The sequence below is a fragment of the Lithobates pipiens genome, unplaced genomic scaffold, assembly GCF_037356315.1.
Source record: "Lithobates pipiens isolate NorthernLeopardFrog02 unplaced genomic scaffold, aLitPip1_a1.2 Scaffold_30, whole genome shotgun sequence".
NCBI lineage: Eukaryota > Metazoa > Chordata > Amphibia > Anura > Ranidae > Lithobates > Lithobates pipiens.
In genome coordinates this window covers 163,773,130-163,798,139 of record NW_027507791.1, presented here as the reverse complement: position 1 = coordinate 163,798,139, position 25,010 = coordinate 163,773,130, and the positions used below count along the sequence as shown (strand labels likewise).

Genomic DNA, 25,010 nt, shown 5'->3' with positions numbered 1-25,010 from the left:
GGTACTGAAGTCCTTCATGGAAATACAAGCTGAGTTTGACATCCCACGCAGGGATTTTTTTTAATATTTACAGTTACGTCATGCGCTGCAGACACAGGCACGGAGTGTGCAGCTCTCTCTAACAGACCATCCTGTGGTGCAGGGGATATTCATGCAGATTGACCGTAAAGGCATGATCTCTAGGGGGTATGCTATGCTTCTTGACGCGGTGCAGGACCCGGCACGTCTCCCATGTCGGCAGAGATGGGAGGCGGACCTGGGGCCCGTGGACGCGGAGACCTGGAACCTTTGCTTGTCCTCCGCTCCGTTGGTGTCGGTATCGACCTCTCATAGGCTCTCCCACCTATATTTACTACATAGGACCTATAGAACTCCAGTTAAACTGCACAGTTGGGGTGTTAGAGGGTCTCCCCTTTGCCCTAAATGTATGCGGGACCATGGGGATCTTATGCACATGTTCTGGAGGTGCCCGAAACTAAAACGATATTGGGCTGGAATTCTTGACACTATATCCTCAGTGTTCTCTGTTAGTATTCCGCGGTGTCCGTTGGTCTGCCTGTTGGGGGCCCTGGATGAGGAATCATTGACGCCCTCGACCCATACAGCCATTATCAGGTTACTATATGTAGCCAGAAAATTGATAGCGAGATTGTGGATGACCCACAGGGTTCCCACCAGGCAGCAATGGATAGAACAGGTGAACCAGATGCTGATCAGGGAAAAGATAACATACCAACACAGAAACGCACCGCACAAATTTAATGCCATGTGGGGGGGTTGGCTTGAGGTCCCGGGACTAGCTCCCCACCAACTTATACAAGACAGACTTTTACAGGGTTGACTGAAGGTCCTAGGACCGGTATATGGAGGTACATAAATGGTTATGTTCCCAGGGTGGGTCTAATCCTATGTCTCTCCCTCATCCGGTAATTGTACGGGGTGTAGGGAGACACCAGTGGGACGGTATGATGGGCTGTGGGCCGCAGTATATGTTTAAGGTACCTATGAGGTTGTTTCCTGATACGGAGTGGTCTATGAGAGAATGTTACTTTTGTTTTTACTTTTGGTTCCTTCTTCTTACCTCCTTTCTTCTTTATTTTTTCGTTTTCTTGATACTTTCCATGTCTCAACAGTCTTCAAACCGAACCTATTTGTATTTTTATATTTCCTGTATACTTTTGGATGTAAAAACCAATGCTACTGTAAGACTGTACTTTACTCATATGTTTGATTTGTACCATATGTGTTTTACAATAAAAACTTATTTGATTTAAAAAAAATATAGAGCAGGGTCCGGGAAGCCAATACCTCCCCGCAATTTCGGTCGCAATAGCATTGCCCTACCAATACGCGTATGTTTGCCGCGCCAGAGGAACTTGATAAAGATTGAGCGAACCGCATGAAAGAAAGTCTGGGGTATTTTGATAGGTAAGGCTTGTAGTAGATACAGAAGTCGTGGCATCGCGTTCATCTTCAACACATTACAGCGTCCGAACCATGACAGAGCTAGTGGGTCCCATCTTTTAAGGTCCGCTGTAAGCCCATAGGCTTCTTTTTATGTTGTTGGCTTTGACCTGTTTTTTTCGTTTGTTTCTCAAGGCGACCATCTTGGCGTTTGTGAAGAGGGTTGGGCGTGTCTTGAAGAGAATGCTTACGGCCACATCACCCTGAAATCACCCGATCTTGTCTGATTTCAGAGGCTAAGCAGTGTCAGGCCTGGTTAGTACCTGGATGGGAGACTGCCTAGGAAGACCAGGTGCCATAGAAGGATCTGGTCTGGTTAGTGTCTTGATTGGGAGATCGCCTGGGAATACTGGATGCCGTAGGCTTCTTTTTATGTTGTTGGCTTTGACCTGTTTTTTTTACCTTGTTTCCCAAGGTGATCATCTTGGCCTTTGTCAAGAGGCTTCAGAGTGCCCAAAGAGAGTACCTACGGCCAAATCACCCTGAAAGAGCCCAATCTCATCTGATCTCGGAGGCTAAGCAGCGATGGGCCTGGTTAGTACCTGGATGGGAGACAGCCTGGGAATACCAGGTGCCGTAGGCTTCTCATTATGTTATCGGCGTTGACCTGTTATTTTCCCCTGGTTTCCCAAGGTGACCATCTTGGCATGTGTCAAGAGGGTTGAGAGTGCACAAAGAAATTGCCTACGGGCACAACACCCTGAAAGCGCCCAATCTCGTCTGGTCTCAGAGGCTAAGCAGGGTTTGTACCTGGATGGGAGACCGCCTGGGTTTTCCAGATGCCACAGGCTTCTTTTTATGTTGTTGGTGTTGACCTGTTTTTTTCGCTTGTTTCCCAAAGTGATCATCTTGGCATTTGTCAAGAGGGTTGAAAGTGCCTAAAGAGATCGCTTACAGCCGCATCACACTGAAAGCACCCTATCTCTTCTGATCTCAGAGGCTAAGAAGGGTTGGACCTAGTTAGTACTTGAATGGGAGACAGCCTTGGAATACCAGGTGCCGTATTCTTCTTTTTATGTTGTTGGCGTTGACCTGTTTTTTTCCGCTTGTTTCCCAGGGTGACTATCTTGGCATTTTTCAAGAGGGATGAGAGTGCCCAAAGAGATTGCCTATGGGCACATCACCCTGAAAGCGCCAAATCTCCGCTGATCTCAGAGGCTAGAAAGGGTCGTGCCTTGTTAATACCTGGATGGGAGACCGCCTGGGAATACTAGGCTAACTAACTGCTGTAGGCTTCTTTTTATGTTGTTGGCGTTGACTTGTTTTTTTTGTTTGTTTCCCAAGGTGACCATCTTGGCGTTTGTCAAGAGGGTTGAGCGTGCCTGAAAAAATCTACTATGGCAGCATCACCCTGAAAGAGTCAAATCTCATTTGATCTCAGAGGCTAAGCAGGGTTGGGACCTGGTTAGTACCTGGATGGGAGACCGCATGGGAATTCTCGATGCCATAGGCTTTTATTTTAAGTTGTTGGCATTGACTTTTTTTTATTTTTTTTTTTATTCTTTTATTAAGTATAAGTAGAACAACATAAATATAACAGTCAACCATACAGCATGACCCAGGGTCACAATTACACGGTAACAAAAAATAGGCAGCCAAATAACTCTGAGTTCTCAGAGGGGAGTCCTACAGTTTCATGCAGAAAAGAGAGAAACCCCACCTCCGACATGTAGTACAGTATAACTAGTGCAGCTCTGTTCGGACAAATGTAATCATGGAAAACAACTGGGACCACAGCGAGCCAGCTTATCATGACCTATGTGAACCAGAGTAAAATATGAGCCGGTCGTGTCCAGAACCCTGGGGTTCTTCTGGGTCCCAAAGGCTAGTAAGGAGACAAGGCATAGTCAAAAGGGAGGACGTGGGGAGAAGACAGTGCAAAGATGGAGAGAGAGGAGGGGGGGGGATGGCGGCGGGGAAAAAAAGAAAAATAAAGACAAAAAGGGAGGGGGGGAATGCCACCCAGGAAAGACATGGCCTACGTAGGTAAGCGTTAGATGTTCAGTCGTTTTCTGGGACAGGGGCACTGCTCACCTCCCGAATGTAGTCTCGAGTACCAGTAAAATACCTCCAGGGCCTCCATGTAACACTAAATGCCTCTTCAGTGTTGTGAAGGGTGGCGGTCAATTCCATCCGGAGAATATGATTGACTTTGGAATACCACAGCACCTTGGATGGGGGCTGAGGCTGCCTCCACAGTGTGGGAATGCAGGCCCGGGCGGCATTCAGGAGTTGCATCGTGAGGGTTTTTTTGTATTTTCGAACAGGCTGTTCGGTCAAGTGTAGAAGGCACGCAGCTGGGTTGTCTGCGATATCTACATTTGTGAGAGTTTTTATTGTCCCGGTCACCTCCACCCAAAGGTTCCTCAAGGCCGAGCATGCCCAGAAAATGTGTCCCATGGTCCCCGTATCTGAATTGCACCTCCAACAAACATCTGGGATCGATCTATTCATTTTATTCAGAAGGTATGGGACTCTATACCAGTGTGAGACTATCTTGTATCCTGATTCTTGATATTGGTTTGCGATGGAAGCTTTATGTACTAAGGGCAGGATCTTCCCTATCTGTTGTGGGGTAAATGTGATGCCTAAGTCCCCCTCCCATTTGTGGATAAATGGTGGGGTCGACTCCTCCTCCTGACTACTCAATAGGTTGTACAGGAGGGAGAGAGTGTGTCGCACAGGTTCCCTTTTGTGACAGATGGATTCATAGGGCGTCAGGTCTCTAGGAGTGTAGGGGGCCCTTTGTATGGCCAGAAGAAAGTGACAAAGTTGATAAGCACTAAACAAGTCAAGCGGAGGGTCAGAAAGCTCGGCGACAGTTTGTGTGGTCGGGAGCCCTCCCGAGGGCCACACCTCTCCCAGACGCTGTTTCCCCACCACTGTCAACTGTCGCAGTTTCTTGTTGGTAAATCCCGGTGGGAAGTCTGGATTACCTATAACCGGAGTCATTGGTGATGGCAGGGGAGCAATGTGTGTGCAGCAGAACAACCTCCGCACAACAGCCAACGTAGCTCCCACTACGGGGTGATCTCTGAGGTCTTTTGGTAGGGAGGACAGGAACCACGGGGAGGTCAATAGGGGAATGGATCCATCCTCAATCTCCATCTCCACCCACTGCTTGTGTGGGCCATTACAATGCCAATCAACGACTCTCGCTAGCAGAGTCACTCTGTAGTATTGTCTCAGATCTGGGAGACCCAGACCCCCCTTGTCCTTTGGTCTGGCAAGCAATTGCAAACGGGCTCTGGGCGGTTTGCGTGCCCAAATAAAGTCCCGGAGCAGCACCTGCAGTTGTCTGAAAAAAATTGGGGGTAACCGGATCGGTAATGTCTGGAACAAGTATAAGATCCGCGGGAGGGCTGTCATTTTGAATGCATTACAGCGCCCGAACCAGGTCAGTGTTAAAGCATGCCAGTTTCCCAAATCAGATTTCAGTCTATTCAGGAGAGGGACAAAATTAAGCGGGTACAATTGCGCCAAATCCGCTGCGATGTCAACGCCCAGGTAACGTATACATTTTTCAGCTCAGTAGAATGGAAAAGCGGAGCGTAGCCTCTTGGCCTCACCATCCGGGACCGATATATTCAATACAGCCGACTTGGCGCAATTGATTTTATAGTTTGATAGGCTGCCGTATCGCCGGAGAGCCGCGAGTATATTGGGAAGGGAAATGTGTGGATTGGAGACGAAAAAAATTAGATCGTCAGCGTACGCCGCAATTTTGTGGTGTGCCGAGGGTTTGGATATGCCAGTAATATTCGGGTCATTCCGAACGTGACACATAAGTGGTTCCAGTCACCCGTACCGCTGCCGACGGCGTGGAGTAAAGCGACATTACCCAGCTCATCATGTTGGGGCCAAGACCTATATGTTCCAGGGTGGCCTGCAAAAAGTGCCAGGCCACTCTGTTAAAGGCCTTCTCCGCGTCCGTTGACAACATAAGCAAGGGCCTTCCCTGTACATGCGCTGCATGGATTAAACTGAGGACTCGAGCCGTATTGTCTCTAGCTTCCGACTTATTTTTTATTTTTTTGCTTGTTTCCCAAGGTGACCATCTCTGCCTTTGTCAAGAGGGTTGAAAGTGCCTGAAGAGATTGACTATGGGCACATCAGCCTGAAAGCACCCGATCTCGTTTGATGTTGGAGGCTAAGAAGAGTCGGGCCTTGTTAGTACCTGGATGGGAGACCGCCTGGGAATACCAGGTGTCGTAGACTTCTTTATAGATTGTTGGCGTTGACCTGCTTTTTTTCTCGCTTGTTTCCCAAAGTGACCATCTTGGTGTTTGTCAAGAGGGTTGAGAGTGCCTGAAGAGATAGCCTATGGCCACATCACTCTGAAAGCACCCAATCTCGTCTGATCTTGGAGGCTAAGAAGAGTCGGGCCTGGTTAGCACCTGGATGGGAGACCACCTGGGAATACCAGTTATTGTAGGCTTCTTTTTATGTTGTTGGCATTGATTCATTTTTTTTTTTCGCTTGTTTCCCAAGGTGACCATCTTGGCATTTGTCAAGAGGGTTGAGAGTGCCCAAAGAGATCGCTTACAGCAGCATCACCCTGAAAGAGCCCTATCTCTTCTCTTCTCTGAGGCTAAGAAGGGTTGGGCCTAGTTAGTACCTGGATGGGAGATGGCGTTGGAATACCAGGTGCCGTATTCTTCTTTTTATGTTGTTGACATTGACCTGTTTTTTTTTCGCTTGTATCTCAAGGTGACTATCTTGGCATTTGTCAAGAGGGTTGAGAGTGCCCAAAGAGATTGCCTATGGGCACATAACCCTGAAAGCGCCCGATCTCCTCTGATCTCAGAGGCTAAACAGGGTTGGGCCTTGCTAGTACCTGGATTGGAGACCACCTGGGAATACTAGGTGCTGTAGGCTTCTTTTTATGTTGTTGGCCTTGACCTGTTTTTTTTTTCACTTTTTTCCCAAGGTGACCATCTTGGCGTTTGTCAAGAGGGTTGAGAGTGCCGGAAGAGATCACCTACGGCCCCATCACCCTGAAAGCGCCCAATCTCGTCTGATCTCGGAGGCTAAACAGTGTCGGGCCTAGTTTAGTACCTGGATGGGAGACCGCCTGGGAATACCAGGTGCCATAGGCTTCTTTTTATGTTGTTGGCTTTGACCTGTTTTTTTCGCTTGTTTCTCAAGGCGACCATCTTGGCGTTTGTCAAGAGGGTTGGGCGTGTCTTGAAGAAAACACTTACGGCCACATCACCCTGAAAGCACCCGATCTCCTCTGATTTCAGAGGCTAAGCAGCGTCAGGCCTGGTTAGTACCTGGATGGGAGACTGCCTGGGAAGACCAGCTGCCATAGAAGGATCTGGCCTGGTTAGTGTCATGATTGGGAGATCGCCTGGGAATACCGGATGCCGTAGGCTTCTTTTTATGTTGTTGGCTTTGACCTGTTTTTTTTAGCTTGTTTCCCAAGGTGACCATCTTTGCCTTTGTCAAGAGGCTTCAGAGTGCCCAAAGAGAGTGCCTACGGCCAAATCAACCTGAAAGAGCCCAATCTTATCTGATCTCGGAGGCTAAGCAGCGATGGGCCTGGTCAGTACCTGGATGGGAGACAGCCTGGGAATACCAGGTGCCGTAGACTTCTCATTATGTTGTCGGCGTTGACCTGTTTTTTTCCCCTTGTTTCCCAAGGTGACCATCTTGGCATTTATCAAGAGGGTTGAGAGTGCACAAAGAAATTGCCTACGGGCACAACACCCTGAAAGTTCCCAATCTTGTCTGGGCTCAGAGGCTAAGCAGGGTTGGGCCTGGTTTGTACCTGGATGGGAGACCACCTGGGTTTTCCAGATGCCGCAGGCTTCTTTTTATGTTGTTGGTGTTGACCTGTTTTTTTCGCTTGTTTCTCAAAGTGATCATCTTGGCATTTGTCAAGAGGGTTGAGAGTGCCTAAAGAGATCGCTTACAGCCGCATCACCCTGAAAGCACCCTATCTCTTCTGATCTCTGAGGCTAAGAAGGGTTGGGCCTAGTTAGTACTTGTATGGGAGATGGCCTTGGAATACCAGGTGCCGTATTCTTCTTTTTATGTTGTTGGCGTTGACCTGTTTTTTTTTGTTTGTTTCCCAGGGTGACTATCTTGGCATTTTTCAAGAGGGATGAGAGTGCCCAAAGAGATTGCCTATGGGCACATAACCCTGAAAGTGCCCGATCTCCTCTGATCTCAGAGGCTAAACAGGGTTGGGCCTTGCTATTACCTGGATTGGAGACCACCTGGGAATACTAGGTGCTGTAGGCTTCTTTTTATGTTGTTGGTGTTGACTTGTTTATTTTTTTTTGTTTACCAAAGGTGACCATCTTGGTGTTTGTCAAGAGGGTTGAGAGTGCCTGAAGAGCTCGCCTATGGCCACATAACCCTGAAAGCACCAGATCTCGTCTGATCTCAGAGACTAAACAGGGTCGGGCCTTGTTAATACCTGGATTGGAGACCACCTGGGAATACTAGGTGCTGTAGACTTCTTCTTATGTTGTTGATGTTGACTTGTTTTTTTTGTTTGTTTCCTAAGGTGACCATCTTGGCGTTAGTCAAGAGGGTTGAGAGTGCCTGAAGAAATCTGCTATGGCCACATCACCCTGAAAGAGCCCAATCTCATCTGATCTCAGAGGCTAAGCAGGGTTGGGACCAGTTTAGTACCTGGATGGGAGACCGCCTGGGATTTCCAGATGCCGTAGGCTTCTTTTTATGTTGTTGCCGTTGACCTATTTTTTTCTGCTTGTTCCCAATGTAACCATCTTGGCGTTTGTCAAGAGAGTTGAGAGTGCCTGAAAATATTGGCTGTAGCCACATTACCCTGAATCTGTTCCATCTCGTCTGATCTTGGAGGCTAAGCAGAGTCAGGGCTGGTTAATGCCAGGATGGGAGACCGCCTGGGAATACCAGGTGTCGTAGGCTTCTTTTTTTGTTGTTGGCGTTGACCTGTTTTTTTTTCGCTTGTTTCCCAGGGTGACTATCTTGGCATTTTTCAAGAGGGATGAGAGTGCCCAAAGAGATTGCCTATGGGCACATCACCCTGAAAGTGCCCGATCTCCTCTGATCTCAGAGGCTAAACAGGGTTGGGCCTTGCTAGTACCTGGATTGGAGACCACCTGGGAATACTAGGTGCTGTAGGCTTCTTTTTATGTTGTTGGCGTTGACTTGTTTTTTTTGTTTGTTTGTTTACCAAGGTGACCATCTTCGTGTTTGTCAAGAGGGTTGAGAGTGCCTGAAGAGCTCGTCTATTGCCACATAACCCTGAAAGCACCAGATTTCGTCTGATCTCAGAGACTAAACAGGGTCGGGCCTTGTTAATACCTGGATGGGAGACCACCTGGGAATACTAGGTGCTGTAGGCTTCTTTTTATGTTGTTGGTGTTGACTTGTTTATTTTTTTTTGTTTACCAAAGGTGACCATCTTGGTGTTTGTCTAGAGGGTTGAGAGTGCCTGAAGAAATCTGCTATGGCCACATCACCCTGAAAGAGCCCAATCTCATCTGATCTCAGAAGCTAAGCAGGGTTGGGATCAGTTTAGTACCTGGATGGGAGACCGCCTGGGATTTCCAGATGCCGTAGGCTTCTTTTTATGTTGTTTGCCGTTGACCTATTTTTTTCTGCTTGTTAACAAGGTGACCATCTTGGCGTTTGTCAAGAGAGTTGAGAGTGCCTGAAGGTATTGGCTGTGGCCACATCACCCTGAATCTGTTCCATCTCGTCTGATCTTGGAGGCTAAGCAGGGTCGGGCCTGGTTAATGCCAGGATGGGAGACCGCCTGGGAATACCAGGTGTCGTAGGCTTCTTTTTTTTTTCAAATATAATTTTTTCTCCAAACAGGGGAAGATGGTCCCCCGAGTACATAATGCAACAGAGAAATACAGAGCAAAAAGCAGCTGAACAATACTTGATACAGGTATATTCGCAACTGTGAGTCTGCCTTCCATCAATCACAATGATTCGAGGCACGAATAAAGTACTGTACCAAGATCCAGGGTCACACAAACCCCAGGTCCCTCCTGCATAATCCATCCAGAGGGGGGTGTGGGGCCGTAATTCCCAATTTTCCACTTTTTCCAGAAGAGAGAGGGGGTGGAGGGGGTGAGAGATAGGGGAGGAAGGCAGAAAAGAGAAGGGGTGAAAGATCAGGAAAGGAGAAGAGGGGACGAGACACGATGGCAGCCACTGTCCAAGGGGCCAGTCAAGGAAAGCTCAGAGCACTAAGGCGATAGCAGGCGACATCCTTCCAGCGAGAATATAAAGGTATTCCAGATGTCCCAGGTTTGTTAAAAAAATTCTTGTTTACCTTGTGATGTGAGGATCAAGTCCTCCATTTTTTTTTATGTCCTCTATTTTCCTAAGCCAGTGAGTAATGAAAGGGGGGGGACATTTTTTCCAATAGAGAGGGATGCAGGATTTCTCCGCATTTATCACATGCCATAAAATAGATTTTTTTGTACTTCTTAATGGGAATCTGTGAATGGTGCAAGAGAATGAATGCAGCGTCTTCCTGGATGCAGAAGTCTGTGAATTTTTGTGTTATGCATCGGATCTCTGTCCAGAAGTCCACCAAGCTGGGGCAGGACCAAAAAATGTGGAGCAACGTGCCCTCTTCTTCTCCACACCTCCAGCATATGTTCGAGGAAGAGGGGAAACATTTATGCAGCTTTGATGGTGTCAAATACCACCTGGTGAGAAGTTTAAAATTAGTCTCCTGTATCTTCGTGCACAGCCAGGTTTTGAGAGCCAAAGTGATAATGCGTTGTCTCTGTGCTGGGGAAAACTAGCAATTAAGGTCCTTTTCCCAGTTGGACAGACAGGTTAAGTGTGGGTAATCTGTTTGAGAGAGAATGTGTGCCAAAGGGCCTTCGCTCCTGCATAGAGTCTCAAACTCCGTCTGAGGGCGGGCGAACGTTTGAGGATTGGGGATGGAATGGAGAAAATGATGTCGTTGCGCCGCTCTCCAAAAAGGCAGTTGGAAAAGCCCTGTCGGATCTGTTAGGGTTGAGAAAGAAGGCCATTTTCCATCAATGACGAATTTAGACGCATTGTCTAGGTTGGAATTCCTAAGTGGGTCCCCGGTTCAAAGTTCGGATGGCCACGTATAGGGAATAGGTGGGAAGTCAAAGACGTGAGTGTGTTATGGGTAGCGATCAGGTGACTGACTTTCAACTAAGCCCCTATAGTGGGATGTGACGTCAATTCTGTGGGTAAACCCTTATAGCACCACATGGCGCTTCTTAGCGGAATTCGGGAGTGAGCTTAGAAAGTTTGTTTCGATTCCAGTCCAATACACACCCCAGATGGGAGGCCAGGTAGTAGCGACACAAGTCAGGGAGAACCAACCCTCCCTGTTGTTTCCACAATGTCAGCTGTGACCGCAAAAGTCTGGGATTTTCGTGGGCCCAGTTAAATTGAGTGAGCAAGGATTGAGCTTGCTTAAAAAACGGGACTGAAATCTGGATCAGGAGAGCTTGGAAAAGATAGGTAAATTTAGGGAGTATGTTCATTTTAATGAGATTGCATCTCCTGAACCAGGAATGGAGGCCAGAATGCCACCCGTGAAGCAAACTGCGTATCTTAGTGACAAGGGGTGGGGGGAAGTTTTAAGGGCTGTACGGGTCCATTTAAATCGAAAATTGGACTGCAAGTCTAGTTACGTTTGCGTGGGGACTGCAACCCCCATGGCTTCTGATTTCAAGAAGTATCCCGTATATCTGGAATTCCCGAAGGAGATTTTGCAAGGAAACTCTGGGATTCGTCAGCGAGAACAGCATGTGATCCACGTAGGCAGATATCTTGCACTCAGTAGTACCCATTTGGAGTCCCGTTATGTCTGAGTTTTGTTGAATTGTGGAGAGAAAGGGTTCCAATGACAAGTGCGACAGGGGGCAACCCTGTCTGGTCCCATTCCGGATGTCAAGGGGAGATGAGAGCACCCCATTCGCTTTGACTTGAGCTGAAGGGCGTGAGTATATCTTACTTATCCATGCCAGCATCCGTTCACTCAGACCTATATAGCGAAGGACCAAGAACATGAATGTCCATTTGACCCGATCAAAAGCCTTCTCGGTATCAGTACTCACGAGAAGACAAGGGGTCCCAGATGACTTTGCTTTATGGACCAGGGTAAGCACCTTAATGGTGTTGTCCCTATCTTCCCTGGTGGGAATAAAACCTAACTGGTCAATATGTATAAGGGACTGCAAGTGATGTGCCAATCACGTGGCGAGGATTTTTATAGAATAGTTTTAGGACCGAATTTAGAAGGGAAATGGGTCTGTAGCTCCCACATAGGCCTGGGTCTTTGCCCTCCTTAGGTATCAACGAGATGTGGACTCTAAGGGAATCCTCAGGAAAATCCCCATTTGAGCTCAGAGTATTAAATAAATTCACCAAGCGCGGGCCGAGAATAGGGAGGAAGGTCTTATAGTATTGTGCGGTATATCCGTCAGGGCCCGGAGCCTTACCCACCTTCGGAGGTCCCACGGCCGTCTGGACTTCTTCCAGTGTGATCGGGTCCTCCAAGTACTCCCGTGAGTCCGATGAGAGGGTTGGTAGACCAGAACCGGTTACATATCTGTCTATATTGTCCTGTCCGGACCCTGAATCAGGCAGGTTGTAGAGATCAGAGTAACATTTTTCAAAGACTTTGGCTATTTGGGTTGGGGTAGAGGCCCTCTGGCCATTCTCATCTATCAACTGGGGTATGTAAGAGGCAGATTTCAACTCCTTTACCGACCTGGCTAAGATTTTTCTGCATTTGTCCCCTGACTCCTACGTCAATTTACGACAAAACTGGAGTGTCGCTTTCGCTTTATAATGGAGTAGGTCAGCAATCTGGGTGCAGAGTGTCCCCAATTCAATCTCTAAGGTCCGTGAGGGGGCATGTTTATGTTTGGCTTCCACAGAGGCAAGTTCACGAAACAGATTAGCAAGCTGTTCCTTCCATGTTCGTTTGATGCCCGCCCCATGCCTGATAAGTACCCTGCGGAGTACTGACTTGTGAGCCTCCCAAATTATCCCCGGGTCGCAGTCCTGCGTTTAGTTTTCTTGGAAATAAAGGTCCAATTCCCTGGTCACATCTGCTAAAACTTCCGGTATCTGGAGGAGGCTCTCATTAAGGTGCCAGAATAGAGACCTAGGTGAGGGGTTCCTAGAGAGGGTGTAGGTAAGGGCTACAGGAGCGTGGTCAGACCAAGTAATATGGCCGATGGAGGAAGAGCTCACCAAGTGCAGTTGGTCATGTGGAATCAAGAAGAAGTCTATCCTCAAGTATGATTTGTGAGGGGAAGAGCAAAAAGAGTTGTCCCTTTCCCCAGAGTGTTGCAGACGCCAGACATCAACTAATTGGTCATTTAGTAAACACTTAGTAAATGAGGAGCGAGGAGCAAGAGGCAGAAGTTTCAACCGATGGCGAAAGGGGACATTAAAGTCCCCACCTAATATCAACTGGCCCTCCTGAAAGTCACATAATCTGTGCAGGGTTGTTCTGAGGAACGTATCTTGGTGATCAATGGGAGCGTACACAGTGGCAAATGTAAAAAGGCGCTCTCCAATGTGGCCCCTAAGAAAAAGATATCGGCCCCCAGGGTCCACCAGAGAATCCTGGAGAACCCAGGGGAGCCTGCTAGAGATCAGAATGAAGACTCCCTTGGTCTTAGAGGAGGGGTTAGTAGAGTGGTAGACCTTAGGATCTCGACCATAGAAAGGGGAGACTAGTATTTTTAAATTGTGTTTCTTGTATAAAGGCCACATCAGTACAAGAAGTCTTCAGTTCTCACAGGAGGATCCACCATTTTTCAGGGGAGTTCAGTCCCTTAACGTTTAGAGAGGTGACCTTGACTGAGTCTGCCATCGCTCCTCGGGGAGGGGGAGGGGGACGTCAGAGAAAAGCAAAGAAAGTTGAACCAAGGTAGGTTTTGGGTAGGTAATGGATGGCGGGAACTAAGGGGGAGAAAGGAAGGGCAAATGGAAGGAAAGGTAAGGGGAAAAAGAGGCCGGACACCTCAACCCCAGGGGGAGAGGAAAATTAAGGGTTGTCCGCACTCAACAGTACAGGAAGGGTATACTAAAACAGCACAATTATGCTATAGCACTTACCAGATTTACACTGGGTTTAAAGTGCTGTCCTACGTGGGTTGGTGGGTAGACAGGTCGGAGAGGGAGCCCCCAAATCCTACTCCCCCCAGTCCTGGCAGTGGTAAATGTCACATCTGATACCGGTATGCAAATAAAAGACAATCAGTAACATCATAGAACCAAAAAACAATAGTATAATCTAAACAAAGGTAGAGCATATAACTGTCAGCACTGAGGGGTCTCCTCAGCTCGCCCTAAACGTAGGCATGCACGAGGGAGCCCATCACAACAGAAAAGGCATCACAGAATGGAATCCACCACCCCCCGTCCCATACCCCAAAAGTACATGCAGCCCCCGAACAAATGCATTTCTCCCTTTGGCAGATTGTCCTCTCCTTACCCTCTCTCCCCCGTCCACACCCCGGGGCAAAAGGGGCAGGGAAGACGGGAAAAGGGGGGTGGAAGGGGCGAAGGGGGAGGGAAAGGGGGAGGGAAGGGGGAAAGGGGGGAGTGAAGGGGGAAAGGGGGGAGGGAAGGGAAGGAGGGAAGGGGGAAGGAGGGAGGGAAAGGGGCAGCAAGGGAGAGGGGACAAACATGCGGAAATGTCAAGTCCTTTAGCGCACTCACACCAGCAACAACCCGGACGCCATAAATTTCAACTCCTCCCCTCCATGGTCACCACATCAAGATGAAAGAGGAGCAGCCCTGGTCGGTGCATGGAGAATCCGGCAGGCAAGGGGCTGGAGCCACCATCCCTCCATCCAACGGGAGACTTCACCCGAGCAGCAGTCCTGGGGCCCGCCAATTAGTGTCTCTCCTGCATCGCCATCGGGGGCTGTGTAGAGCATCCAGAGGGAGGCTGGGACCGCCCAAACAGTAAGGGGTTAATCCTCCATGGGGGTCCAGAGTCACACTGGAGGGAAGCAGTGTCTCGTACCAATAGGCTCAATAAATAAGTCATTCAGGGTGTCCCCGAAAGCTGCAGAAGGCAATGTCGGCAAAGAGTAGGTGGGGGCCAGACCGGTGTCAGACAGGAGGATAGCGGTGTCTTGTACAAGTTGGTTAATTAGACAAGTCATCCAGTGTGTTCCTGTGAGCAGCGGAAGGAAAGGTCGGTAAGGATTATGAATGGGTGGGGGCCAGGGAGTGCATAAAACTGCCACCAGATGACCGGGGCAGAGAGGGCAAGGAGATGAAAGTCAGATCTGGTAGGTGGGGGCGGGGTTGAGGAGTGTCCCTCATATTACTCACGATGGCAATCCCTTGAAGCTGAGCGCTCTGCATACCCAGGACGTTCTTCTGTATAATCTAGCCTATCTATATACATTAACCTGTCTTTTGTACACATTAGCCTGTCTGTATCAACTAGCCAGTCCTCTGTATACACTAGTCCGTCTGTATACACTAGTGTATACAGATAGGCTAGATTATACAGAAGAATGTCCTGGGTATGCAGAGATGGAGGCTAGGGTATACAGAGAGAGAGGCTAGAGTATGCATACTTGCTAGTGTATACAGACGGACTAGTGTATACAGAAGACCAACTAGTTTATATAGAGAGGCTAATGTGGGCAAAAGACAGGCTAGTGTATACAAATAGGCTAGATTATAGAGAAGAACATCTTGGGTATGCAGAGATGGAGGCTAGGGTATACAGAGAGAGAGGCTGGGTTACATAGAGAGGCTGGTGTATACAGACGGACTAGTGTATACAGAGAGGCTTGGGTTTACAGAGAGCTAATGTATGTGAGCAGCTAGTGTATACAAAAGACATCCAAGGGTATACAGAGAGACTCGTGTATGCAGAAGACCGGCTAGTTTATACAGAGAGGCTAAAGTGTACAAAACACAGGCTAGTGTATATAGATAGGCTAGATTATACAGAAGAACGTCCTGGGTATGCAGAGATGGAGGCTGGGGTATACAGAGAGAGAGAGACTGTGTTACACAGAGAGGCTAGAGTATGCAGACGTGCTAGGGTATACAGACGGACTAGTGTATACAGAATATCAGCTGGTTTATACAGAGAGGCTAAAGGCTGAGTTACACTGAGAGGCTTGGTTACACAGACTTGCTAGTGTATACAGACGGACCAGTGTATACAGAGGACCGGCTAGTTTATACAGAGAAGCTAATGTGTACAAAAAACAGGCTAGTTTATACAGATAGGCTAGATTATACAGAAGAACGTCCTCAGAGGTGGAGGCTAAGGTATACAGAGATCGAGGCTAGAGTACGCATACTTGGTAGTGTATACAGACGGACTAGTGTATACAGAGGACCCGCTAGTTTATACAGAGAGGCTAATGTGTACAAAAGACAGGCTAGTGTATACAAATAGGCAAGATTATAGAGAAGAGCGTCCTGGGTATGCAGAGATGGAGGGTAGGGTATACAGAGAGAGAGGCTGGGTTACACAGAGAGGCTAGTGTATGCAGACTTGCTAGTGTATACAGACGGACTAGTGTATACAGTAGACCAGCAAGTTTATACAGGGAGGCTAATGTCTACAGAAGACCGGCTAGTGTATACAGATAGGCTAGATTATAGAGAAGAACGTCCTGGGTATGCAGAGATGGAGGCTAGGGTATACAGAGAGAGAGGATGGGTTACAAAGAGAGGCTAGTGTATGCAGACTTGCTAGTGTATACAGGCGGACTAGTGTATACAGAGAGGCTTTTGTATACAGAGAGATAATATATAAAGAGATGCTAGTGATACAAAAGACAACCAAGAGTAGACAGTGAGGCTCGTGTATACAGAAGACCGGCTACAGAGAGGCTAATTTGTACAAAAAACAGGCTAGTGTATACAGAAGACAGAGAGGCTAGTTTATATAGAGTGGCTGGTGTACACAGAGAGATTAATGTATACAGAAAGGCTAGCGTGTAAAGAAGACAGGACTTTATTTTTTGCTAATAAAGTAGTTACTTCTGAAACATGTAAAGAGTTACAGTGCTTTTTTCATTTTTTTGTGCTTTTAAAAAGTGGTGTGTTGTCAGTGGTGATATCAATGTGACAGTTAATGTGGAGTACATCAAATATACAAAATAGAGCAAAAGAGTGCTAAGTTTATTTTGTTAAGTCATTGACTGATAGACGTTAAGTAATTGGCCGTTATTGGTTTGGCAGTACATGGTTTATTTTGATAAATATATTCTCTACTTATAGCCGAGTTTTAGACGACTTTATTATTAGCATTATTCATTTTTATTATGCAGAGTGTAAGTATTGCAGTGAGACGATATTGCTTTTGAAAGTTTTGTATTATTATACAAAGCATTGTTAGAGACCAATAGCACATTTTACATGGCTTAAGCGTAATTTAACAGGAAAGAAAACCAAAGCGTTAGTTGTAGTAGCTTCATAAAACTGAGAAATCGTTGCATTACTCTAAATTTAAACGTTGTTGCGGTAGCGCTGAGAAGACGATAGTAGATGAGTGATCTACTCATTTCGTTTACTATTGCAGAGAGATACCGGCTAAATGTTAATATCTTAATATGTGCTGCGTGTAGAAATAAGATGGTTTTGTGTGAGTTGGTTTACCAAGATTTAGAGATAGTAATCTGTTTATTCTAATAATAAATATAGCAAAATAACTCCGATTAATATTGAGACAGTATATACAGGTTGGGTTTAAGTGGAAATACACGAAATAACAGCAACGACGTGTGTCAATCAGGTTCATTACGTGTCTTTAAACATGTAGTGAATATACTCCAAATATAGCATAAGGATGAGAAAAGATAATAACTGGCAGAGGATGACATGGCAAAAAGACAAACTGCATTAGAAATGTGAAAATGAATTAGAGATGAAATGTCAATCCCCATTGGTTACTTGCAGGTATTAATACTGTTAACACGGCTACGTACAGCAAAGTGTGAGCTAAGCAGCTAAATATTCTGCAATAGCAAAGATTAAGTATTGCAGTTGGAAAGAGATCGGAAGCGTTAGTTGCAGTAGCTTCAAAATGACTGAGAAATCATTTAATTACTCTAAATGTAAAAGTTATCCCGGTAACACTGAGTGGACTGATATTAGATGAGTGACCGTTGTAGTAAAAATTGAGAAGAGCAATTAAACTGTACACGGTAGCATTGCATTACTCTTAATATGTGCAGCGTGTAAAGAAGCAATAAGATGGTTTTGTATTATCCTAAAATTAGCAGTATACGTAATAAAGGTGAGTAGGTAACCTGGATTTAGACATAGCAAACTCTACAATCTAATTTAGCAAAATTAGAACGGATAATATTGAGACAGTATATACAAGTCGAGTTTAAGTGGTAATACACAAAATATCTAGCTTACCTTTACATTGTTCAATAGAGCGTTGCAAAGTAATACCAAGGCAGAATGTCGGAATAGCAATTAGATGAGATGATTGCTGTAAACATGAAATATCAACAACGACGTGACTAGGTTTCTATCGTTCTTCAGGATCCTTACGTGTCTTTAAGGATGAGAAAGTATAATAACTGGCAAAGTATGACATGGCAAAATAGACAAATTGCATTAGAGATGTGAGATAGACACGAAATGTCAATCCCCATTGGTTATTTACATGTAACCATTAATACAGTTAACGCGGCTACATACAGCAAAGTGTGAGCTAAGCAGCTAAAGGGTTTACATTATTTAAAAGTAAATTGACTTAGCTTGAAAATTCCAACGTGTAAATCGTTCCATTAATTTTGTTACGCACGAAGATGGCTTTCACTGACTGTTTTCCGTTTCCACTGGAAAGAGAATACTATTGCATAAAGGTAGCGATCTCTCGCTAATGGTTGCATTACTCGTGAATTTTGCTTTAACGTAAAATTAGCTGTAGACATAATTATAGTTAGGTTTACTATGATTTAGAGATAGTGGCCTCTATAATATAATAATAATAACTATAGCAAAACAAATTAGGAAAATATTGAAGCAGTATATATAGGTCGAGATAAAGTGATTACACAAAAGGGATCAAGGGATAGTTGCAAAGTAATATCCTCATTAAGGCAGAATGTCGGAATAGCAATGAGATTCGATGGTTGAAACATAAAATGAAATATGAGCATGGCTAAAATACAGAACAACAGTACATAATTTAAGAGTACAGTAGAATATAGTATAAATTACTTAAGATTAAATAGACTTAGCTTGAAAAAATCTAAGTTTAAGTAAATCGTGAGTAAATCGTAAATTTATCAGCTAAGTTAACTCTGAGATTATGATTAATTTCCCACTGGTATAGTCATAATGTAATATCAGTAATTGCTATCAATAAATGTTAAAATTGTAAGACGGTTCACGGTTCTGTGGAATTGATATGGATTTAAAAGCGGTACATTAATTTTCTGAAGCATATGGCAGAAAGACGGCTTACACTGCTTTTCTCACATTTGCTGCGGTAAAAAGAAATGTTTTGTCACTGTGTTTTAACTGTGACAGTTAAGGTGGAGAAAAATAAGTAATACAGAAAAAGAGTCAAACAGTGGAAACGTTTATTTGCTTATGTTCTGAGATACTGGTTGAGCAAAAAAATTGTTTTATTAAGATGTAAGACTAGTTTAATTGTCTACATATATGCTTTTCAGAGAGTCGCATAATATAGGCGACAAATAGGACATTTAAATGGCATAATATTGCAGGGAGGAAGTATCGCTGTTCAACGGTAAGAGATTGAAAGCTTAGCTTGAAATTGGCAGAGAAATAGTTGCGTTAGTCTAAATTTACAGGATATGCAGGTACCAATGAGAAAGCTTATATTAGACTAGTTGATCTTTGCATTACACAATCCTATTATTACTATTATTAAGATCATAGTGCAGAGAGATACTTAGTTAATGTCAGAAAAGCAATAAAAAAGTTTACATCGTTAGCGAGCGATAGTTACATTACTCTTAGTATGTGTCTAGTAGCAAATGAATGGTTTTGTGAACATTTTGCATTACCGTACAATTAGCGGTATAACTCACCGAAGTGAATAGATTTAACCGGATTTTGAGGTAGTACTCTCTATTTCTTTTAATAAATAAAGCAAAATAAGTCAGGATGGTGTGTCAGGACTGTCACATACTCAATGTGACAGTTGATGTGGAGAATTACAAATATGCATAATAGAGCAAAAGAGTACATGGTTCATTTTGATGTATGATAGTTTTATTGCATGCTTGATTTGGATGATTAAAATCGTGTAGTGAGCATAATCTATATTTAGCATAAGAATGAAAAGACATAACATGGCAATGAGACAAACTTCATTAGAGATGTGAGCTAGATGAAATAATGAAATGTCTCTGTATAACCCAGATTGTCTTCTGTTATCACTTAGCCTACCCTCTAAATTCACTAGCCTCTCTGTATACACCAGCATGTTTACACTAGCCGGTCTTCTGCATACAATAGCCTGTCGATAGACACTTGCCTAGGTCTGAATACACTAGCCCGTCTTCTGTCTTCTGTATGCCCTAGCCACTCTTCTGTATACATTAGTCTCTCTGTAAAAACTAGCATCTCTGTATACCCCAAACTGTCTTCTGTAAACACTTATCTCTCTTTATAGCCTGTCTAGCCTTTTTCTGTACACACTAGCTTCTCTGTATACACTAACCAGGCTTCTATATACAATAGCTTCACTCTATGCACTAGCCTCTCTGTATAATCTAGCCTCTCTGTATACCCTAGATAGTGTTCTGAAAAAACTAGCCTCTCCGCAAAAGCCAGCCTTTATTCTGTATTCACCAGCCTTTCTTCTGTAAGCTGTAGTCTTCTATATATATACCAGCTTCTCTGTACACCTTTGCATCTCTGTCAACACTGTGTAAACTAGCCAGTCTTATGTATACACTCGCCAACTGTATACACTAGACTCTCTGAATACACTAAATCTCTGAGTAACACAGCCTGTCTTCTGTATACACTGGACTGTAAAAACTAGCTAGAATACACCAGCCTGTCTTCTGTACCCACTAGACTCTCTGTATACACTACCCAGTCTTCTGTATACACTGTCAGCTTGGATGTATACCCAAGCCTGTCTTCTGTATACACTAGTTTCTCTATATGCACTGTCCTATCTGTATACACTCGACTCTCTCTATACACTAACCTCTCTATATACACTAACATCTTTGTATATACTAGCCTCTCTTTAAACTAGCCTCTCTTTAAACTAGCCTCTCTGTGTACCCCAGCCTCACTGTTTACTCTAGCATCTCTGTATACTCAAGCTTATCTGCATACACGAGTCTGTATTCTGTATTCACTAGCCTTTCTTCTGTATGCTGTAGTCTTCTATATATACCAGCTTCGCTGTACACGCTTGCATCTCTGTAAACACTGTGTAAACTAGTCAGTCTTATGTATACACTCGCCAATTGTATACACTAGACTCTCTGAATACACTAAACCCTCTGTATACCACAGCCTGTCTTCTGTATATACCAGACTGTAAAAACTAGCTAGAATACACCAGCCTGTCTTCGGTACCCACTAGACTCTCTCTATACACTACCCAGTCTTCTGTATACACTGTCAGCTTGGATGTATACCCAAGCCTGTCTTCTGTATACACTAGTTTCTCTATATGCACTGTCCTTTCTGTATACACTCTACCCTCTCTATACACTAACCTCTCTATATACACTAACATCTTTGTATATATTAGCCTCTCTTTAAACTAGCCTCTCTGTGTACCCCAGCCTCACTGTTTACTCAAGCATCTCTGTATACTCAAGCCTATCTACATACACAAGTCTGTATTCTGTATTCACTAGCCTTTCTTCTGTATGCTGTAGTCTTCTATATATACCAGCTTCGCTGTACACGCTTGCATCTCTGTAAACACTGTGTAAACTAGTCAGTCTTATGTATACACTCGCCAACTGTATACACTAGACTCTCTGAATACACTAAACCCTCTGTATACCACAGCCTGTCTTCTGTATACACCAGACTGTACAAACTAGCTAGAATACACCAGCCTGTCTTCTGTACCCACTAGACTCTCTGTATACACTACCCAGTCTTCTGTATACACTGTCAGCTTGGATGTTTACCCAAGCCTGTCTTCTGTATACACTAGTTTCTCTATATGCACTGTCCTTTCTGTATACACTCGACTCTCTCTATACACTAACCTCTCTATATACACTAACATCTTTGTATATACTAGCCTCTCTTTAAACTAGCCTCTCTGTGTACCCCAGCCTCACTGTTTACTCTAGCATCTCTGTATACTCAAGCCTATCTGCATACACGAGTCTGTATTCTGTATTCACTAGCCTTTCTTCTGTATGCTGTAGCCTTCTATATATACTAGCTTCTCTGTACACCCTTGCATCTCTGTAAACACTGTGTAAACTAGCCAGTCTTATGTACACACTCGCGGACTGTATACACTAGACTCTCTGAATACACTAAACCCTCTGTTTACCACAGCCTGTCTTCTGTATACACTAGACTGTAAAAACTAGCTAGAATACACCAGCCTGTCTTCTGTACCCACTAGACTCTCTGTATACACTACCCAGTCTTCTGTATACACTGTCAGCTTTGATGTATACCCAAGCCTGTCTTCTGTATACAGTAGCTTCTCTATATGCACTATCCTTTCTGTATACACTCGACTCTCTCTATACACTAACCTCTCTATATACACGAACATCTTTTTATATACTAGCCTCTCTTTAAACTAGCCTCTCTGTGTACCCCAGCCTCACTGTTTACTCTAGCATCTCTGTATACTCAAGCCTATCTGCATACACGAGTCTGTATTCTGTATTCACTAGCCTTTCTTCTGTATGCTGTAGCCTTCTATATATACTAGCTTCTCTGTACACCCTTGCATCTCTGTAAACACTGTGTAAACTAGCCAGTCTTATGTACACACTCGCGGACTGTATACACTAGACTCTCTGAATACACTAAACCCTCTGTTTACCACAGCCTGTCTTCTGTATACACTAGACTGTAAAAACTAGCTAGAATACACCAGCCTGTCTTCTGTACCCACTAGACTCTCTGTATACACTACCCAGTCTTCTGTATACACTGTCAGCTTTGATGTATACCCAAGCCTGTCTTCTGTATACAGTAGCTTCTCTATATGCACTATCCTTTCTGTATACACTCGACTCTCTCTATACACTAACCTCTCTATATACACGAACATCTTTTTATATACTAGCCTCTCTTTAAACTTGCCTCTCTGTGTACCCCAGCCTCACTGTTTACTCTAGCATCTCTGTATACTCAAGCTTATCTGCATACACGAGTCTGTATTCTGTATTCACTAGCCTTTCTTCTGTATGCTGTAGTCTTCTATATATACCAGCTTCTCTGTACACCCTAGCACTGTAACAGTGCTAGGTTCCTGTATTACAGAAACAGAACACCAGCAATAAGGTGTATACTGTGCAGGAGGCACACAACACCCACTCTAACTTCTGCAATGCAGATGCGTGTATTGCAGAAATTGAACACCAGTAATAAAGGGTAGCTTCAGGTTGTACTGTGCAGGAGGCACATAACACCCACTGTAATAGTGCTAGGTTCCCAAGCAGTAAAGACACTGTCCCTGCCTATCGTCCTCTTTCCCTGACCACCGCAACACACTATGCAAGGCCGCCGCGCTGGCGGCCTTATATAGTGTGGGGTGTGTACTAAACCCCCCTGAGCTATAATTGGCCACAGGAATCCTGCCTGTGGTGAATTGTGGCTCTCCTCACAGAGGATGTCACATCTGTTCTTATTATATAGAACCTATTATGCTCCTCGTAAACTTTTTCAATTTGGCCAAACGGCCGGACGCAAGTTGCCCCCGGTTCGGGAACATGGGGGGAGACATGATGCACATGTTTTGGAGATGCCCGAAGTTGATCCGCTACTGGACGGAGGTGACAGAAACCATTGATCGGGTGTTTGGAACCTCCACCAGGATGGAGGTGAAGTATTGTCTCCGGGGATTAGTTGAAGGAGTCGGAAACCCGGGAAGCAGCCAGATGGCAGTTCTGAGATGCCTATTTCAGGCAAGGAAACTGATTGCCCAACCCTGCTTAGCCTCCAATGTTGGCAATGACTTGGTTTTTTTCGCTTGTTTCCCAAGATGACCATGTTGGCGTTTGTCAAGATGTTTGAGAGTGCCCGAAGAGATCGCCTATGGCTCCATCACCTTGAAAGTGCCTGATCTTGTCTGATCTCGGAGGCTAAGCATTGTCGGGATTGATTAGTAACTGTTGGCGTTGACATGTTTTTTTTTTTCCACTTGTTTCCCAAGGTGATCATCTTGGCATTTGTCAAGAGGGTTGAGAGTGCACAAAGAAGTTGCCTATGGGCACAACACCCTGAAAGCGCCCAATCTTGTTTGGTCTCAGAAGCTAAGCAGGGTTGGGCCTGGTTTGTACCTAGATGGGAGACCACCTGGGTTTTCCAGATGCTGCAGGCTTTTTTTTATGTTGTTGGCGTTGACTTGTTTTTTTTGTTTGTTTCCCAAGGTGACCATCTTGGCGTTTGTCAAGAGGGTTGAGCGTGCCTGAAAAAATCTACTATGGCCGCATCACCCTGAAAGAGCCCAATCTCATTTGATCTCAGAGGCTAAGCAGGGTTGGGACCTGGTTAGTACCTGGATGGGAGACCGCCTGGGATTTCTCGATGCCATAGGCTTTAGTTTTAAGTTGTTGGCATTGACTTATTTTTTTTTATTTTTTTTTAATTCTTTTATCAAGTATAAGTAGAACAACATAAATATAACAGTCAACCATACAGCATGACCCAGGGTCACAATTACATGGTAACAAAAAATAGGCAGCCAAATAACTCTGGGTTCTCAGAGGGGAGTCCTACCGTTTCATGCAGAAAAGAGAGAAACCCCACCTCCGACATGTAGTACAGTATAACTAGTGCAGCTCCGTTCGGACAAATCTAATCATGGAGAACAACTGGGACCACAGCGAGCCAGCTTATCATGACCTATGTGAACCAGAGTAAAAGATGGGCCGGTCGTGTCCAGAACCCTGGGGTTCTTCTGGGCCCCAAAGGCTAGTAAGGAGACAAGGCATAGTCAAAAGGGAGGACGGGGGGGAGAAGAGAGTGCAAAGACGGAGAGAGAGTAGGGGGGTGGGGGCCGGGAAAAAAATAAAAATAAAGACAAAAAGGGAGGGGGGGGGAATGCCACCCAGGGCAGACATGGCCTACGTAGGTAAACGTTAGATGTTCAGTCATTTTCTGGGACAGGGGCACTGCTCACCTCCCGAATGTAGTCTCGAGTACCAGTAAAATACCTGCAGGGCCTCCATGTAACACTAAATGCCTCTTCAGTGTTGTGAAGGGTGGCGGTCAATTCTTCCATCCGGAGAATATGATTGACTTTGAAATACCACAGCACCTTGGATGGGGGCTGAGGCTGCCTCCACAGTGCGGGAATGCAGGCCCGGGTGGCGTTCAGGAGTTGCATCGTGAGGGTTATTTTGTATTTTCGAACAGGCTGTTCGGTC

General features: G+C 45.1%; 10 pseudogenes; all 10 read left to right on the top strand.

Annotated features, from left to right (window-relative positions):
- Positions 1 to 1,928: 1,928 nt before the first annotated feature.
- Positions 1,929 to 2,047, top strand: LOC143947814 (5S ribosomal RNA; annotated as a pseudogene).
- Positions 2,048 to 5,783: 3,736 nt separating this feature from the next.
- LOC143948077 (5S ribosomal RNA) lies at positions 5,784 to 5,902 on the top strand (annotated as a pseudogene).
- Positions 5,903 to 6,223: 321 nt separating this feature from the next.
- On the top strand, positions 6,224 to 6,342 carry LOC143949403 (5S ribosomal RNA; annotated as a pseudogene).
- A 101-nt stretch (positions 6,343 to 6,443) lies between these two features.
- Positions 6,444 to 6,563, top strand: LOC143949007 (5S ribosomal RNA; annotated as a pseudogene).
- Positions 6,564 to 6,941: 378 nt separating this feature from the next.
- On the top strand, positions 6,942 to 7,060 carry LOC143949848 (5S ribosomal RNA; annotated as a pseudogene).
- Positions 7,061 to 7,813: 753 nt separating this feature from the next.
- Positions 7,814 to 7,932, top strand: LOC143950004 (5S ribosomal RNA; annotated as a pseudogene).
- Positions 7,933 to 8,467: 535 nt separating this feature from the next.
- On the top strand, positions 8,468 to 8,586 carry LOC143948760 (5S ribosomal RNA; annotated as a pseudogene).
- A 102-nt stretch (positions 8,587 to 8,688) lies between these two features.
- Positions 8,689 to 8,807, top strand: LOC143949775 (5S ribosomal RNA; annotated as a pseudogene).
- A 100-nt stretch (positions 8,808 to 8,907) lies between these two features.
- On the top strand, positions 8,908 to 9,027 carry LOC143949351 (5S ribosomal RNA; annotated as a pseudogene).
- Positions 9,028 to 9,126: 99 nt separating this feature from the next.
- Positions 9,127 to 9,245, top strand: LOC143950085 (5S ribosomal RNA; annotated as a pseudogene).
- The last annotated feature ends 15,765 nt before the right edge of the window (positions 9,246 to 25,010 follow it).